Genomic DNA, 19957 nt, shown 5'->3' with positions numbered 1-19957 from the left:
TGCTCTCCAACCATCTCGAGTGACATCTCTAGGCACAGGAGCAAATCAGATGAATAGGGTTTGAAGTGAACCCTCAGCAAACTGCAGCAGCCCTACAGAAGAGGGTCCTGACTGTTGAAAGCAAAACAAACAAACAAAAAGCAACAACAACAGCATCAACAACAACAAAAACGGCCCCCACAAAAACCCTATCCAGGGGTCAGCATCCTCAAAGACCGAAACTAGACAAACTCAAGAAGATGAGAAAGAATCAATAAAAAAATGCTGAAAACCCAAAAGGCCAGAGTGCCTCTTCTCCTCCAAATGATCACAATGTCTCTCCATCAAGTACGCAGAACAGGGCAGAGGATCAGATGGACGAATTCACAGAGGTAGTCTTCAGAAGATGGATAATAAAAAAAAACTATGATGAGCTGAAGGAGCATGTTCTAACCCAATGCAAAGAAGTTAAGAACCTCGATAAAAGGTTACAGGAATTGCTAAATAGGATAACCAGTTTAGAGAGGAAGATAAATGACCTGATGCAGCTAAAATACACAGCATGAGAACTTCATGAAGCATACACAAGTATCAAAACCCAATTTGACCAAGTGGAAGAAAGGATATCAGAGTTTGAAGACCATCTTACTGAAATAAGACATGAAGACAAGAATAGAGAAAAAAGAATGAAAAGGAATAAATAAAGCCTCCAAGAAATATAAGACTTCATAAAAAGACCAAACCTATGATTGATTGGAGTACCTGAAGGAGACAGAGAGAATGGAAATAAGCTGGAAAACACACTTCAGGGTATTATCCAGGAGAACTTCCCCAACCTAGTAAGACAGGCCAACATGCAAATTCAAGAAATACAGAAAACACTATTAAGATACTCCATGAGAAGATCAACCCCAAAACACATAATCATTAGATTTTCCAAGGTCAAAATGAAGGAAAAACTGTCAGCCAGAGAGAAAGGCTAGGTCACATACAAAGGGAAGCCCATCAGACTAACAGTGGACCTCTCAGCAGAAACTCTACAAGCCAGAAAAGATTAAGGGCCAATATTCAACATTTTTAAAGAAAAGAATTTTCAACCCAGAATTTCCAGCCAAATATCCAGCCAAACTAGGTTTCCATAAGTGAAGGAGAAATAAAATCCTTTCAAGACAAGGAAATCCTGAGGGATTTCCTTACCACCTACCCTTCAAGAGCTCATGAAAGAAGCACTAAGTGTGGAAAGGAAAAACCAGTACCAGCCACTGCAAAAACACACCAAAATATAAAGACCAATGACACTACAAAGAAACTGCATCAACTAGTGTGCAAAATAACCAAATAGTATCACGATGACCAGATCAAACTCAGACATAACAATATTAACCTTAAATGTAAATGGGCTGAATGCTCCAATTAAAAGACAGACTGGTAAATTAGATAAAGAGTCAAGACCCACTGGTGGGCTGTATTCAGGAAACCCGATTTATGTGCAAAGACACACACAGGCTCAAAATAAAGGTATGGAGAAAAATTTACCAAGCAAATGGAAAGCAAAATAAGGCAGGGGTTGCAATCATAGTCTCTAACAAAACAGACTTTAAACCAACAAAGATCAAAAAAGACAAAAAAGGGCACTACACAATGGTAAAGGGATTAATTCAACAAGAAGAGATAACTGTTCTGAATATATATTCACCCAATACAGGAGCACCCAGATTCATAAAACAAGTTCTTAGAGACCTACAAAGAAACTTAGACTCCCACACAATAATAATGAGAGATTTTAACACCCCATTGTCAGTATTAGACAGATCAATGAGACAGAAAATTAACAAGGATATTCAGGACTTGAACTCAGCTCTGGATCAAGTGGACAAGAACAAACTAATCCAAAAGCTAGCAGAAGACAATAAATAAGATTAGAAAAGAACTGAAGGAGATAGTGACATGAAAAACCCTCCAAAAAATTAATGAATCCAGGAGCTGTTTTTTTAAAAAAAGTTAATAAAACAGATAGACTGCTAGCTACACTAATAAAAAAGAAGAGAGAGAATAATCAAATAAACACAATAAAAAATGATAAAGGGGATATCACCACTGACCCCAAAGAAATACAAACTACCATCAGAGAATACTATAAACACCTCTATGCAAATAAACTAGAAAATCCAGAAGAAATGGATGAATTCCTGGATGCATAAACCCCACCAAGACTAAACGAGGAAGAAGTTGAATCCCTGAATAGACCAATAACAAGTTCTGAAATTGAGGCAGTAATTAATAACCTATCAAACAAAAAAAGCCCAGGACCAGATGGACTCACAGCTGAATTCTACCAGAAATAGAAAGAGGACCTGGCAACATTCCTTCTGAAACTCTTCCAAACAATAGAAAAGGGGAGACTCCTCCCTAACTCATTTTATGAAGCCAGCATCATCCTGATACCAATACCAGGAAAAGACACAACAAAAAAAGAAAATTTCAGGCCAATATCCCTGATGAACATCGATGCAAAAATCCTCAATAAAATACTGCCAAACTAAATCCAGCAGCATATCAAAAAACATCCACCATGATCAAGTTGGCTTCATCCCTTGGATGTAAGACTGGTTCAACATACACAAATCAGTAGCTATAACCCATCACATAAACAGAACCAATGACAAAAACCACATGATTATCTCAATAGATGCAGGAAAGGTTTTTGATAGAATTCAACATCCTTTCATGTTAAAAACTCTCAATAAATTAGGTATTGATTGAACATATCTCAAGATAATAAGAGCTATTTATGACAAACCCACAGCCAATATCATATTGAATGGGCAAAAGCTAGAAGCATTCCCTTTGAAAATGGGTACAATATGCCCTCTCTCCCCATTACTACTCAACATAACATTGGAAGTTCTGGCCAGGGAAATCAGGTGAGAGAAAGAAATAAAGGGTATTCAGATAGAAAGAGAGGAAGTCAAGTTGTCTCTGCTTGCAGATGACATAATTGTGTATTTAGAAAGCCCCATCATCTCAGTCCAAAATCTACTTAAGCTGATAAGAAACGTCAGCAAAGTCTCAGGATACAAAAATCAATGTGCAAAAATCACAATCATTCTTATACACCAATAATAGACAAACAGAGAGCCAAATCATGAGTGTACACCCATTCACAATAGCTACAAAGAAAATAAAATACCTAGGAATAAAGCTAACAAGGGATGTGAAAGACCTCTTCAAGAACTACAAACCACTGCTCAAGGAAACAAGTGAGGACACAAACAAATGGAAAAACATAGGCCGGGCGCGGTGGCTCAAGCCTGTAATCCCAGCACTTTGGGAGGCCGAGACGGGCGGATCACGAGGTCAGGAGATCGAGACCATCCTGGCTAACACGGTGAAACCCTGTCTCTACTAAAAAATGCAAAAAAAAAAACTAGCTGGGCGGGTTGGCGGGCGCCTGTAGTCCCAGCTACTCGGGAGGCTGAGGTAGGAGAATGGCGTAAACCTGGGAGGCGGAGCTTGCAGTGAGCTGAGATCCGGCCACTGCACCCCAGCCTGGGCGACAGAGCAAGACTCCGTCTCAAAAAAAAAAAAAAAAAGAAAAAAAAATGGAAAAACATTCCATCCTCATGGATAGGAAGAATCAATATCATGAAAATGGCCATAGTGCCCAAAGTAATTTATACATTCAATGCTATTCCCATCAAACTACCATTGACTGTCTTCACTGAATTAGAAAAAAACTAGTTTAAATTTCCTATGAAATCAAAGAAGACCCCATATAGCTAGAACAATCCTAAACAACCAAAGCTGGAGGCATCACACTACCTGATATCAAACTATACTACAAGGTTACAGCAACCAAAACAGCATGGTACTGGTACAAAACAGACATATAGACCAATGGAACAGAACAGAGAGCTCAGAAATAACACCACATATCTATAACCATCTGATCTTCATTGAAACTGACAGAAACAAGCAATAGGGAAAGGATTGCCTATTCAGTAAATGATGCTGGGAAAACTAGCTAGCCATAGGCAGAAAAATGAAATTGGACCACTTCCTTACACCTTATACAAAAATTAACTCAAGAGGGATTAAAGACTTAAATGTAATACTCAAAACCATATAAACTCTAGAAGAAAATCTAGGCAATATTTTTCAGGATATAGGCATGGGCAAAGACTTCATGACAAAAACACCAAAAGCAATTGCAACAAAAGCCAAAATTGACAAATGGGATCTAATTAAACTAAAGAGCTTCTACACAGCAAAATAAACTATCCTCAGAGTGAACAGGCAAACTACAGAATGGGAGAAAAATTTTGCAATCTACCCATCTGCAAAGGCCTAATATCCAGACTTTATAAGGAACTTAAGCATATTTACAAGAAAAAACAAACAACCCCATCAAAAATTGGTCAAAGATAGAACAGATACTTCTCAAAAGAAGACACTTACATGAAAAAAAAAGCTCAATATCACTGATCACCAGAGAAATGCAAATCAAAACCACAATAAGATACACCAGTTAGAATGGTGATCATTAAAAAGTAAGGAAACAATAGATGTTGGCAAGCTGTGGAGAAACAGGAATGCTTTTATACTGTTGGTGGGAGTGTGAGTTCAACATTGTGAAAAACAGTATGGCAATTCCTCAAGGATGTAGAACCAGAAATATCACTGGACCCAGCAATCCCATTTCTGGCATTATAAATCATTCTATCATATAAATCATTCTACTACAGGAATGATTTATATAGTAGAAGGAATATAAATCATTCTACTATAAAGACACATGCACAGGTATGTATATTCAACACTATTTACAATAGCAAAGACATGGAACTAACCCAAATGTCCATCAATGATAGAATGGATAAAGAAAATGTGGTACATAAATACCGTGGAATACTATGCAGCCATAAAAAAGAATGAGATCACATTCTTTGCAGGGACATGGGTGAAGCTGGAAGCTATCATCCTGACTAAACTAACACAAGAACAAAAAACCAAACACCACCTGTTCTCACTCATAAGTAGGAGTGGAACATTGAGAACACATGGACACAGAGAGGGAAGCAGCACACACCAGGGCCTGTTGGGATGTCAGGGGAGGGAACTTAGAGGATGTGTCAATAGGTACAGCAAACCACTCTGGCACACATATACCAATGTATCAAACCTGCAGGTTCTGCACATGTATTTCGTTTTTTGTTTTTTGGTTTTTTAAAAGAAATAAAGAAAAAAGAAGGTCTTTTAGCTAAGAAAAGCCCAGGTCTCAATGGCTTCAATGCTGAATTCCACCAAACATTTACGGAAGAAATAATGTCAATTCTACACAAACTTTTCCAAAAAATATAGAAGGAGGGGATACTTCCAAATGCATTCTACAAGCCCAGTCTTACCCTGATACCAAAACCAGACCATATAAAGAAAAGAAAACTACAGGCCAATATCTCTCATGAATATTGATGCAAAAACTCTCAGCAAAACACTGGCAACATGAATTAAACAATTCATTAAAAAGATAATTTATGGTGACCAAGAGGACTTAGCCCAGAAATGCAAGATTGGTTCAATTTACATGAATCAATAAATGTGGTACATCATATCAACGGAATGAAGGACAAAAACCATATGATCATATCAATTGATGCTAAAAAACATTTGACAAAATTTAACATCATTTCATGATAAAAACTCTCAAAAAACTGCATGTAGAAGGAACATGCCTCAACATAATAAAAACTCATATATGAAAAACATACAGCTAGTATCATACTGAATAAAAGAAAACTGAAAGCCCTTCCTCTAAGATGTGGAACAGAATAAGGACACTAACTTTCACCACTGTTATTCAATATAGCACTAGAAGTCCTAGGTTGAGCAGGCAGACAAGAGAAAGAAATAAAGAGCACCCAAATTAGAAAGAAAACAAATTATCCTTCTTTGCAAAATATAGGATCTTATATTTGGAAAAATCAAAAGACTCTACACACACAAAAACTATTAGAACTGATAAACAATTTCAATAAAGTGGCAGAATACAAAATCAACATACAAAAATTAGTAGCATCTCTATATGCCAACACTGGATAATCTGAAAAAGAAATAAAAAGAGGAATCCCACTTATAATATCCATAAATGAAATAAGATGTCTAGGACTTAACAAAATAAAATAATTCTTCAATGAAATCTGTAAAACACTGATGAAAGAAATTGAAGGGGCACAGTGGCTCATGCCTGTAATCCCAGCACTTTGGGAGGTTGAGGCGGGCGGATCACTAGGTCAGGAGACAGAGACTATCCTGGCTAACATGGTGAAACCCCGTCTCTACTAAAAATACAAAAAATTAGCTGGGCGTGGTGGTGGGCGCCTGTAGTCCTAGCTACTCGGGAGGCTGAGGCAGGAGAATGGCATGAACCCGGGAGGCAGAGCTTGTAGTGAGCCAAGATAGCACCACTACACTCCAGCCGGGGTGACGGAGCGAGACTCCGTCTCAAAAATAAAAAAAAAATTTTTAAATTTTTTTAAAAAGATATTGAAGAACACACGTACGCACACAAAACAGAAAGATATTTCATGTCCATGGATTGGAAGAATCAATACTATTAAAATTTCCATACTGCCCAAAGCAATCTACAGATTCAATGCAATCCCTGTGAAAATACCAATGACATTATTCATAGAAATAGAAAAACTATCCTAAAGCTTAAATGGAACCACAAAAGTCCTAGCATAGCCAAAGCCATCTTTTTATTTATTTATTTATTTATTTATTTATTTATTTATTTATTATCATACTTTAAGTTCTAGGGTACATGTGAACAATGTGCAGGTTTGTTACATATGTATACATGTGCCATGTTGATGTGCTGCACCCATTAACTGGTCATTTACATTAGATATATCTCCCAATGCTATCCCTGCCCCCTACCCCCTCCCCATAATAGGCCCCGGTGTGTGATGTTCCTCTTTTGGTGTCCAATGATCTCACTGTTCAATTCCCACCTATGAGTGAGAACATGCGGTATTTGGTTTTCTGTTCTTGCGACAGTTTGCTGAGAATGATGGTTTCCAGCTGCATCCATATCCCTAAGCCAAAGCTATCTTGAGCAGAAAGAACAAAACTGAAGAAATCACTTTACTTGACTTCAAATAATACTATATAGCTATAGTAATTAAAACAGCATGGAAATTGCTTAAAAACAGACACATAGACTAATGGAATGGAATAGAGAACCCACAAACAAGTCCAAACACTTTCACTGAATTCATTTTTTATGAGGGTGTCAAGAACATACATTGGGGAAACAACATTCTCTTCAATAAATGGTGCTAGGAAAACTTAATATCCATATACAGAAGAATGAAATTGGACCTCTATCTCTTGTCACATACAAAAATCAAATCAAAATGGATTAAAGACTTAAGTTGAAGACGTTAATCTAAAGACTTAAATCTAAGACCTTACTAAACTATGAAACTACTACAAGAAAACATTGGAAAAACTCTGCAAGATATTGGTCAAAAATTTCTTGAGTAACACCCCACAAACCACAGGCAACCAAAGCAAAAATAAACAAATGAGATCATATTAAGTTAAAATACTTCTGCACAGCAAAGGATACAATCAACTAAGTGAAGTGATAACCCACAGAATAGGATAAAATATTTGCAAACTATATATCTGCAAGAAAATAATAATCAGAATATATAAGAAACTCAAATGACTTTATAGGAAAAATATCTAATAATCTAATTTTTAAATGGGCAAAAGATTTGAATAGACATTTCTCAAAAGAAGACATACAAATGGAAAATGAGCATATGAAAAGATGCTCAACATCATTATCAGATAAATGCAAATCAAAACTGCAATGAGATATCTTCTCACCCCAGTTAAAATGTCTTTTATTGAAACATGGGCAATAACTAATACTGGAGAGAGTGTGGAGAAAAGGGAAACCTTGTACACTGTTGGTGAGAACATAAATGAGTAAAACCAATATGGAGGGGAGTTTGGAGATTCCTCAAAAAAGACAAAAATAGACATACCATCCAATCTAGGAATGCCACTGCTAAGTATACACCCAAAAGAAAGAAAATCAGTATATCTAAGAGATATTTGCACTCCCATGTTTGCTGCAGCACTGTTCAAAATTGCCAGGATTTGGAAACAACAAAACTGTTCATCAACCAATGAATGGATAAAGAAAATGTGGGACATATACACAATCGAGTACTATGCAGTCATACAAAAGAATGAGATCTTGTCATATGCAACAACATGAATGGAACTGGAGGTCATTATGTTAAGTAAAATAAGTCAAGAACAGAAAGACAAACTTTGCATCTTCTCACTTATTTGTGGAAACTAAAAATCAGAACAATTAAACTTATGAAGCTAGAGAGTAGAAGAATGGTTACCAAAGGCTGGGAGGGGTTGTGGGAAAAAGTTGGGGAGAAGTGGAAATGGTTAGTGGGTACAAAAAAAATTGAAAGAATAAATAAGAGCTAGTATTTCATAGCACAACAGATTGACTACAGTCAATAATAATTTAATTGCACAGTTTTAAATAACTAAAAGAGTATAACTGATACCAAAAATTAGTTAGAATGAATAAGACCTAGTATTTCACAGCACAACAGAGTGACCATAGTGAATAATAATTCAATTGTGCATTTTAAAATAACTAAAAGCATACAAAAAAGTTAGAAAGATGAATAAGACCTAGTATTTCATAGCACAACAGAGTGACTATAGTCAATAATAATTTAATTAGACATTTTAAAATAACTAAAACAGTATAATTTGATAGTTTATAACAAAAAGGATAAATGCTTGAGGGGATGAATATTTTCCATGATGTGATTATTACACATTGAACACCTATATCAAAACATCTCATGTCCCATGTAAATATATACTATCAAGTACCCACAAAAAGTAAACATTAATTTTTTTAAATGTGAACAAATTTGATAGGAATTAAAAAGAATACTGAATATCATGGCCACTAGATCAACAGAAAATATTCTATAGGTAGATTTAGCCCTGTTAATTGGTGTGTCTGATTAATTTTAAACCAAAACTTATGTTGAAAGAATACAAAATTCCTCTGCATTTAGAAATATCAATATCTGTTGTGTTTCATCTTGTGCATGGGTCAATATAGGTAAGCTATACATTGTATGACAGTACATCTGCTTTCCTTTTATATTTCCTGGGCTATCTGGGAGGGCAAATACATGGGAAGGTTAAACTGATCTGTAAAAAGTAAGATTAGATAGAGAAAATCTTTAAATTATACTTATTTAACTAATATTTATTGAATACCTACTATGTGTCAGAGTATGATTCAGCATGGGTTCACTAAAACATTTGCAGTTCCTCCTGGCACTTTTTTTTTAAGCCCTTGGCATAGTACCTTGTATGATGTAGATCTCCAATTAGAATTGAATGAGTTAATGAAGGAGATAAAACTGTGGGGTTCCTAATGCTTTCCATAGAGAAAAATCAACAGAGATAGTCCTGCCTCTTAAAGATGATGGGGTTCAGGAGAGCCTACCCCAAAATATGGCACCTTGGCATTTGAAAAAATATCAGAAGCCAAAAAGTCATTTTTCCCAAGCCATTCTTTCCTGAAGCAAGTGATAAACCCTAAAAAGGATTTTCTGAATTTCTCCAGAAGCAGGTCACAAGACACTTATTGAAGAGATACCCTCCCTATACCTGGAGGACAGAAATATTCTTCTTACCTCTGAAGACAGAGTCACAGAGACAAATCTGAAGAAACAAGTCTTGCTAAGTTCCCCCTAGTTTATTGCAATTTTAATTATACTTTTTTACCCAATTATACTGCTCCACAATTGTCTATTTCTTCATGAAACCTACCATAAAACAATACATTGGCTTTAAAAATACACTGTTTATCCATTTCTTTGAGTCTTCATTTCCTTATGAAGCCTCCTATGTCATGTAAAGCTTATTAAATAAACGTGTATATTTTTCACTTATTAATCTGTCATTTGTTATCAGGACTACCACAATGAACCTAGCAATGAGGGAAGGAAAATATTTTATCTTCCCCTGTGAGGATAATACCATTTATCAAACTCAAGTTTTTATTTAAATTTTGATAATATATGTAAAATATACTAGAGACTAGAGCCTGTATTTTACCTAATATCTGTTTTATTTAATGATTTAGATTTTGTTCTGAAATCAGTTATTTTATCAATGATAAAATTATATAGGGATAAATAGAATTTAACATGCCTAGAATAAGTTAAAAATGTGATGACAGACATTGATTATAAGTTGTGTTTAAAAAACTATGGGGTCATGACATGTTTGAATCCACATAGTAAGAAAGAAAGATCTACTACAGGCATTTCCAGTTGACTGAGCCTCGCATGTGCGGCCGAAAGTAACATCAGCCCCAATAATTCAGTAGCTGTACTGTGTGGCGCCGTGGTCTAGGCACTTCTTGGACACCTGCTGATGAAACTCCTGTGCAAGATGATCTAGAAGCAGAACCTCACATTACAGGAGTAGAACCTAAAGTTGCAGGGGGCCTCAAATCTGACCCTATCAGAAACTTAAAATGGAGATGTGTCTGAAGAAACAATGGGAGATGGAAAGGTTAAAAAATCAAAACATTCCATGAATGTGGGCTTATCAGAAGCTCAAAGTGGAGATGTGTCTCAAGAAGCAGTGGAAAATATATAAGCTTAAAAATCTCCCCAGAAATCCACTGTATTAACCAACGGAGAAGCAGCAATGCACTCTCCCAATTCAGAATCAAAAAAGAAAAAGAAGAAAAAAAGAAAAATGATGAATGATGTTGGGCCTGATACAAAAAAAAGAAAAGCAAAAACTGAAAACAAAGGGGAATCTCAAGAAGAAAGTGCTGAGATTCCTAAAGAAACAGAAAATAATGTGGAGAAAACAGATAATGATGAAGATGACAGTGAGGTGCCCAGCCTACCCCTGGGGCTGACAGGAGCTTTTCGAATATACTTCATTTGATTCTCTATATAATCTTGTCAATGAAAACACTGTGAAGGCAATAAAAGAAAAGGGCTTTACAAATATGACTGAAATTCAGCATAAAAGTATCAGACCACTTCCGGAAAGTAGGGATCATCTAGCAGCTGCAAAAACAGGCAGTGGTAAAACCCTGGCTTTTCTCATCCCTGCAGTTGAATTCATGGTTAAGTTAAAGTTCATGGCCAGGAATGGAACTGGAGTCCCTTATTCTCTCCCTATGGGAGAACTAGCCATGCAAACTTTTGGTAGTTCTTAAGGAGCTAATGACTCACCGCGTGCATACCTGTGGGTTGATAATGGGTGGCAGTAACAGATCTGCTGAAGCACAGAAACTGACTAATGGGATCAACATCATTGTGGGCACACCAGGCCGTCTGCTGGACCATATGCAGAATACTCTAGGGTTTATGTATAAAAACCTGCAGTGCCTAGTTATTGATGAAGCTGATCGTATCTTGGATATTGGGTTTGAAGAGGAATTAAAGCAAATTATTAAACTTTTGCCAACACATAGACAGACTATGCTCTTTTCTGCCACCCAAACTTCAAAAGTTGAAGACCTGGCAAGGATTTCTCTGAAAAAGGAGTCATTGTATATTGGTGTTGATGATGATAATACTAATGCAACAGTGTATGGTCTTGAGCATGGATATGTTGTTTGTCCTTATGAAAAGAGATTCCTTCTGCTCTTTACATTCCTTAAGAACTGAAAGAAGAAGCTTATGGTCTTCTTTTCATCTTGTATGTCCATGAAATACCTTTATGAGTTGCTGAATTACATTGATTTGCTCGTCTTGGTCATTTGTGGAAAGCAAAAGCAAAACAAACATACGACCACATTCTTCCAGTTCTCCAATGCAGAACTGGGAACACTATTGTGCATAGATGTGGCAACAAGAGGACTGGACATTACTGACGTGGACTGGATTGTTCAGTATGATCCTCCGGATGACCCTAAGGAATATATTCATTGTGTGGGTAGAACAACCAGAGGCCTAAATGGGAGAGGCCATGCCTTGCTCATTTTGCACCCAGAAAAATTGGGTTTTCTTAGCTACTTGAAACAATCCAAGGTTCCACTAAGTGAATTTGACTTTTCCTGGTCTAAAATTTCTGACATTCAGTCTCAACTTGAGAAATTGATTAAAAAGAATTACTTTTTTCATAAGTCAGCCCAGGAAACATATAAGTCATACATACAAGCCTATGATTCCCATTCTCTGAAACAGATCTTTAATGATAATAACTTAAATTGTTCTCAAGTTACTCTGTCATTTGGTTTCAAGGTGCTCCCTTGTTGATCTGAAAATCAAGAGCAATGAAGGCAAGCGGAAAAAGCGTGGAGGTGGTGGTGGATTTGGCTACCAAAGTTGAGAAGTACAAAATCTCTAAACGCATTAGCAAGAAATCATCCAATAGCAGGCAGTTCTCCAACTGAAGACATGCTATTCTTTCATCTTGAATAACTTTGTTTTAAAATGAATTTTCCCCTTGATTTAACAGGATTGTTGTAGCCTTTAGAATTTAAACTTATCTAACACGAGTACAAATTGACTTGGGTCTCAAGCACTGAGCACTGTTACTTATATCAAGTCCCTCTTCTATACTGGGATATAAAACAGGTTTTAATTTTCTTGGTTGCCCAAGGGCAGAGCAAGGAATATCTGGACTTTCTTGTGATTATATAATATTTTGATTTTAAATATTTCTCCCTCATACACACAAATGTATGTTACTGTTTTAATATAATTCTTTGTGTACTTTTTCTTCTTGTTTTGTGAAGATTTTTGTGTCATGGATTGCTGCACTTACTGCTGTATAAGGTGACCCAGTGTACTGGGCAGCTGGTGGTAATGCAGAAAGGAGTCTCAGGTCATTTTCTGTTTTTAGATATTTATTGGACTTTGACAGTATCTCATGACTCCTCCTGAAAATATTGCTAGCATCATAATGACAGGATCAAATTCACTCTTAACAATATTAACCTTAAATGTAAATGGGCTAAATGCCCCAATTAAAAGACACAGATTGGCAAATTGGAAAAAGAGTCAAGACCCATCAGTGTGCTGTATTCAGGAAATCTCATGTGCACATCTCAAGTGCAAAGACACACATAGGCTCAAAATAAAGAAATGGTGGAATAACTACCAAGCAAATGAAAAAAAAAAAAAAAAAAAAAAAAAAAAAGCAGGAGTGACCTAGTATCTGATAAAACAGAATTTAAACTGACAAAGATCAAAAAAGACAAAGAAGGGCACTACGTAATGATAAAGGGATCAATGCAACAAGAAGAGCTAACTATCTTAAATATATGTGCACCCAATACAGGGGCACCCAGATTCATAAAGCAAGTTCTTAGAGACCTACAAGAGACTTAAACTACCAAACAATAATAGTGGGAGACTTTAAAGCCCCTCTGTCAATATAACACAGATAAATGAGACAGAAAGTTAACAAGGATATTCCAGACTTGAACTCAGCTCTGGACCAGGCAGACCTAATAGACATCTATAGAACTCTCTACTCCAAATAGACAGAATATACATTCTTCTCAGTATCACATTGCACATCTTCTAAAATTGACCACATAATTGGAAGTAAAACACTTCTCAGAAAATACAAAATAATGGAAATCATAAGAAACAGTCTCTCAGACCACAGTGCAATCAAATTACAACTCAGAATTAAGAAACTCACTCAAAACCACACAACTACATGCAAATTGAACAACCTGCTGCTGAATGACTACTGGGTAAATAACAAAATGAACACAGAAATAAATAAGTTCATTGAAACCAATGAAAACCAAAACACAACATACCAGAAACTCTGGGACACAGCTAAAGTAGTGTTTACAGGGAAATTTATAGCACTAAATGCTCAGAAGAGAAAGCAGGAAAGATCTAAAGTTGATATCCTAACATCACAATTAAAAGAACTAGAGAAGCAAAAGCAAACAAATTCAAAAGCTAGCAGAAGGCAAGAAATAACTAAGATCAGAACAGAACTGAAGGACATAGAGATACAAAAGACCCTTCAAAAAATCAATGAATCCAGGAGCTGCTTTTCTAAAAAGAACCACAAAATAGATACACCACTAGCCAGACTAATAAAGAGAGAAGAATCAAACAGACATAATAAAAAATGATAAAGGGGATCTCACCACTGATCCCACAGAAATACAAACTACCATCAGAGAATACTATAAACATGTATATGCAAATAAACTAGAAAATCTGGAAGAAATGGATAAATTCCTGAACACATACACCCTCCCAAGACTAAATAAGAAAAAAGCCAAATCCCTGAATAGACAAATAACAAGTTCTAAAATTGAGGGAGTAATTAATAGCCCATCAAACAAAAAAAAAAAGCTCAGGACCAGATTGATTCACAGCCTAATTCTACAGAGGTACAAAGACGAGCTGGTACCATTCCTTCTGAAACTATTCCTAGAAAAAGACCCTCTAACTCAATTTATGAGGCCAGCATCTTCCTGATACCAAAACCTGACAGAGAAACCAAAAAAAGAAAATTTCAGGCCAATATCCTTGATGAACATCAATGCAAAAGTCCTCAATAAAATACTGGCAAACTGAATCCAGCAGCACATCAAAAAGCTTATCCACTACGATCAAGTCAACTCCATCCCTGGAATACAAGGCTGGTTCAACATATGCAAATCAATAAATGTAATACATCACATAAACAGAACCAACAACGAAACCACATGATTTCAATAGATGCAGAAAAGGCCTTCAAAAAAATTCAACAGCCCTTCATGCTAAAAACTCTCAATAAACTAGGTATTGATGGAACATCTCTCAAAATAATAAGAGCTATTAATGGCAAACCCACAGCCAATATCATACTGAATGGGCAAAAACTGGAATCATTACCTTTGAAAACTGGCACAAGACAAGGTCTTCTCTCACCACTCCTAGTCTACAAAGTAGTGGAAGTTCTAGCCAAGGCAATCAGGCAAGAAAAAGAAATAAAGAGTATTCAAATAGGAGGAGAGGAAGTCAAATTGTCTCTGTTGGCAGATGACATGATGGTATATTTAGAAAACCCCACTGTCTCAGCCCAAAATCTCCTTAAGCTGATAAGCAACTTTAGCAAAGTCTCAGGATACAAAATCAATGTGCAAAAATCACAGGCATTCCTACACACCAATAATAGACAAACAGAAAGCCAAATCATGAGTGAACACACATTCACAATTGTTACAAAGAGAATAAAACACTTAGGAATACAACTTACAAGGGATGTGAAGGACTTCTTCAAGGAGAACTACAAACCACTGCTCAAGGAAATAAGAAAGGACACAAATGGAAAAAATTCCATGCTTATGGATAGGAAGAATCAATATCATGAAAATGGCTGTAATGCCCAAAGTAATTTATAGATTCAATGCTATCCTCATCAAGCTATCATTGACTTTTTTCACAGAATTAGAAAAAAAAAAAAAACTACTTTAAATTTCATATGGAACCAAAAAAGAGCCTGCATGGCCAAGACAATCCTAAGCAAAAAGAACTAAGCTGGAGGCATCATACTACCTGACCTCAAACTATACTGCAAGGCTACAGTAACCAAAACAGCACGGTACTTGTACCAAAACAGATATATAGACCAATGAAACAGAACAGAGGCCGCTGAAATAACACCACAAATCTACAATCATCTGATCTTTGACAAACCTGACAAAAACAAGCAATGGGGAAAGGATTCCCTATTTAATAAATAGTGTAAGGAAAACTAACTAGCCATATGCAGAAAACTGAAACTGGACCGCTTCCTTACACCTTATACAAAAGTTATACACAATTTTTATATATTATTAAATATGGATTATTTTCTATATGTATTAAGATTATTTTGTATATTATTAAAGATGGATTAAAGACTTATCCTTTGTATAAGGTGTAAGGAAGAATTCAAGATTGATTAAAGACTTTGATAAGTCTTTAATTGATAAGACCTAAAACCATAAACACCCTAGAAGAAAACCTAGGCAATACCATTCAAGACATAGGCATGGGCAAAGACTTCATGACTAAGACACCAAAAGCAATGGCAACAAAAAATATTGACAAATGGGACCTAATTAAACTAAAGAGCTTCTGCACAGCAAAAGAAACTATCATCACAGTGAATAGGTAACCTACAGAATAGGAGAAAATTTTTGCAATCTATCCGTCTGACCCAATATCCAAAATCTATAAAGAACTTAAACAAATTTACAAGAAAAAAATGAACAACCCCTCAAAAATTGGTTGAAGTATATTAACAGACACTACTCAAATGAAGATATTTATGCAACCAACAAACATATGAAAATATGTTCATCATCACTGGTCATTAGAGAAATGCAAATCGAAATCACAATGAGATACCATCTCATGTCAGTTAGAATGGCGATCATTTAAAAATCAGGACGATCATTAAAAAATCAGGACACAACAGATGCTGAAGAGAATGTGAAGAAATAGGAATGCTTTTACACTGTTGGTGGGAGTGTAAATTAGTTCAACCATTGTGGAAGATAGTGTGGTGATTTCTCAAGGATCTAGAACCAGAAATACCATTTGAACCAACAATCCCATTACTGGGTATATACCCAAAGGATTATAAATCGTTCTACCATAAAGGCACGTGTACATGTATGTTTATTGCAGCACTGTTCACAATAGCAAACACTTGGAACCAACCCAAGTGCCCATCAATGATAGAATGGATAAAGAAAATGTAGCACATATACACCATGGAATACCATGCAGCCATTAAAAAGGGTGAGTTCATGTCCTTTGCAGGGACATGGATAAAACTGGAAGCCATCATTCTCGGCAAACTAACACAAGGACAGAAAACCAAACACCACATGTTCTCACTCATAAGTGGGAGTTGAATAATGAGAACACATGGACACAGGGAGGGGAGCATCACACACTGGGGCCTTTTGGGGGGTAGGGGGCTAGGGGAGGGATAGCATTAGGAGAAATACCGAATGTAGATGACAGGTTGATGGGTGCAGCAAACCACCATTGCACTTGTATGCCTATGTAAAAAACCTGCACCTTCTGCACATATATCTCAGAACTTAAAGTATAATTAAAAAATAAAAGAAAAAAGAAAGATCTATAAAGCCTAAAATACTCATGAAAATAAATTATATACATATTTATCTCTCACATTTTAAATAAGAGATAATCTTTATTGTCATTTTAAACATTTTATTAATTAATGTTCAGCAAAGAGAATTGAATGAATCATCTTGAACATGAGTAAAGCATAGAGGTTGAAAAATTTACTATGTCTTCTGTGAAAGGAGAGACAAAAAGTTCTATCTGGTTGTGTTTGAACTTCCTATGAAGATCATGATAATTCAATATGTGTTATACAGCCCTGCATTATTTTAATAGTAACATGGTAAATTTTTATTTTGTTTCTGTAACATCTGATATGGAAATTTTTCTAGTTTTGTGATGTGGACATTTAGTTCTTTAAATTTCCCTCTTAACACTGCCTGAGCTGCATCCCAGGGATTCTGGTACATTTTATCTTTGTTCACATTCATTTCAAATAACTTCTTGATTTCTGCCTTAAATTCATTATTTACCCTAAAGTCGTTCAGGAGCAAGTTATTCAATTTTCATGTAGGTGTATGGCTTTCAGTGAATATCTTTGTCTTGAGTTCTAATTTGATTGTGCTGTGGTCTGAGAGACTGTTTCTTATGATTTCAGTTCTTTTGTATTTGCTGAAGAGTGTTTTATTTCTGATTACTTGATCAAGTTTACAGTAAATGTCTTATGGTAATAAAAAGAATGTGCATGCTATTGTTTTTGGGTGGAGAGATCTGTACATATCTATCAGGTACATTTGATCTAGGGCTGAGTTCAGGTCCTAAATATCTTTGTTAATTTTTCTGTCTTAATGATCTAATATTGTCAGTGGGGTGTTAAAATCTCCTGGGTTTTTTTGCTTTTTTTTTTTTTTTTTTTAGATGGAGTTTCACTCTTGTTGCCCAGACTGGAGTGCAATGGCGCAATCCCAGCTCACCACAACCTCCGCCTCCCAAGTTCAAGTGATTCTCCTGCCTCAGCCCCCTAAGTAGCTGGGATTACAGGCATGCACCACCACACCCAGCTAATTTTGAATTTTTAGTAGAGATGGGGTTTCTCCATTTTGGTCAGGCTGGTCTCGAACTCCTGACCTCAGGTGATTCACCTGCCTCAGCCTCCCAAAGTGCTGGGATTACAGGCATAAACCACCACACCCAGCCCCTCTCACTATTACTGTGTGGGAGACTAACTCTCTTTGAAAGTCTCTAAGAACTTGCTCTATAAATATGGGGTGCCCCTGTATTGGGTGCATAAATATTTAGGATAGTTAGCTCTTCTTGTTGAATTGAACCCTTTACTATTATGTAATTCTCTTCTTTGTCTTTTTTGATCTTTGTTAATTTAAAGTCTGTTTTCTCAGAAACTAGGATTGTAACTGCTGCTTTTTATGTTTTCCATTTGCTTGGTAGATTTTCCTAAATCTCTTTCAGCCTATGAGTGTCATTGCATGTGAGATGGGTCTCTTGAAGACAGCATACAAATGTTTGTCAATTGTTTATCCAGCTTCTTTGTCTGTTTTGTTTTTAATTTGTGTCTTTTAATGGGATTATTTAGCCCATTTACATTTAAGGTTAGTATTGTTATGTGTGGATTTGATTATGTCATCATGATGTTAGCTAGTTATTTTGCAGACTTGTTTATGTTGTTGCTTTACGGTGTTACTGGTCTATGTACTTCAGTGTGTTTTTGTAGTGGCTGGTAACAGTCTCCTTTCTATATTGAGTGCTTTCTTCAGAAACTATTGTAAAGTAAGTCTGGTGGTAATGAATTCCTTCAGCATTTGCTTGTTTGAAAAGGATCTCATTTCTTCTTCACTTATAAAGCTTAATTTGACCAGATATGAAATTCTGGGTTGGAATCTCTTTTAAGAATGTTGAATATTGGCTCCCAATCTCTTCTAGCTTGTAGAGTATCAGTTGAGTGGTCTGCTGTTAGTCTGATGGGCTTCCCTTTATAGATGACATGGTCTTTCTCTCTAGCTGCCCTTAACATTTTTTCTTTCATTTCAACTTTTAAAAATCTGATGATTATGTGTCTTGGGATGATCTTCTCATAGAGCATCTTACTGGGGTTCTCTGCATTTCCTGAATTTGTATGTTTGCCTGTCTTGTTAGGTTGGGGAAGTTCTCCTGGATGATATCCTGAAGTATGTTTTCCAACATGGTTCCATTATCCTCATCTCTTTCAGGTACCTTAATCAGTTACAGGTTTGATCTTTTTACATAATCCCACAGTTGTTTGAGGTTTTGTTTATTCCTTTTCATTCTTTTTTCTGTGTTTTTTTCTTCCTGTTTTATTTCAAAAAGACAGTCTTCAAGCTCTGAATGCTATTCTGCTGTTAATACTTGTGATTGTATCATGAAATTCTGTATTAAAATTATGAAAATTTTGTATTGCATTTTTCAGCTCTATCAGTTCAGTTATGTTCTTTTCTATATTTGTTATTTTGTCTTTCAGGTCCTGCAATGTTTTATCATAATTTTTAGCTTCCTTGCATTGGGCTACAATGTGCTTCTTTAGCTAATTGAAGTTCATTTTTATTTATATTCTGAATTCTATTTCTGTCATTTCAACCATCTCTGCCTCAGCCCACTTCTGAACCCTTGCTGGAGAAGTAATGCAGTTATTTGGAGGAGAGAGGGCACTCTGGCAATTTGAGTTTTTGGCATTCTTGCGCTGATTCTTTCTCATCTTTGTAGACTTATCTACCTTCAATTGTTGCTGTTTCTGACCTTTATGTTTTATTTTTCTTTTAACAGACTGGCCACTTTTCTGTAGGGCTGTGACAATTTGC

General features: G+C 36.0%; 1 pseudogene; it reads left to right on the top strand.

Annotated features, from left to right (window-relative positions):
- Positions 1-10599: 10599 nt before the first annotated feature.
- Positions 10600-12475, top strand: LOC126957030 (ATP-dependent RNA helicase DDX18-like; annotated as a pseudogene).
- Positions 12476-19957: the final 7482 nt, after the last annotated feature.

Source organism: Macaca thibetana, chromosome 6, assembly GCF_024542745.1.
Source record: "Macaca thibetana thibetana isolate TM-01 chromosome 6, ASM2454274v1, whole genome shotgun sequence".
Taxonomy (NCBI): domain Eukaryota; kingdom Metazoa; phylum Chordata; class Mammalia; order Primates; family Cercopithecidae; genus Macaca; species Macaca thibetana.
Note: the sequence above shows the minus strand (reverse complement) of the source record. Positions and strands in the feature narration are given on the sequence as shown.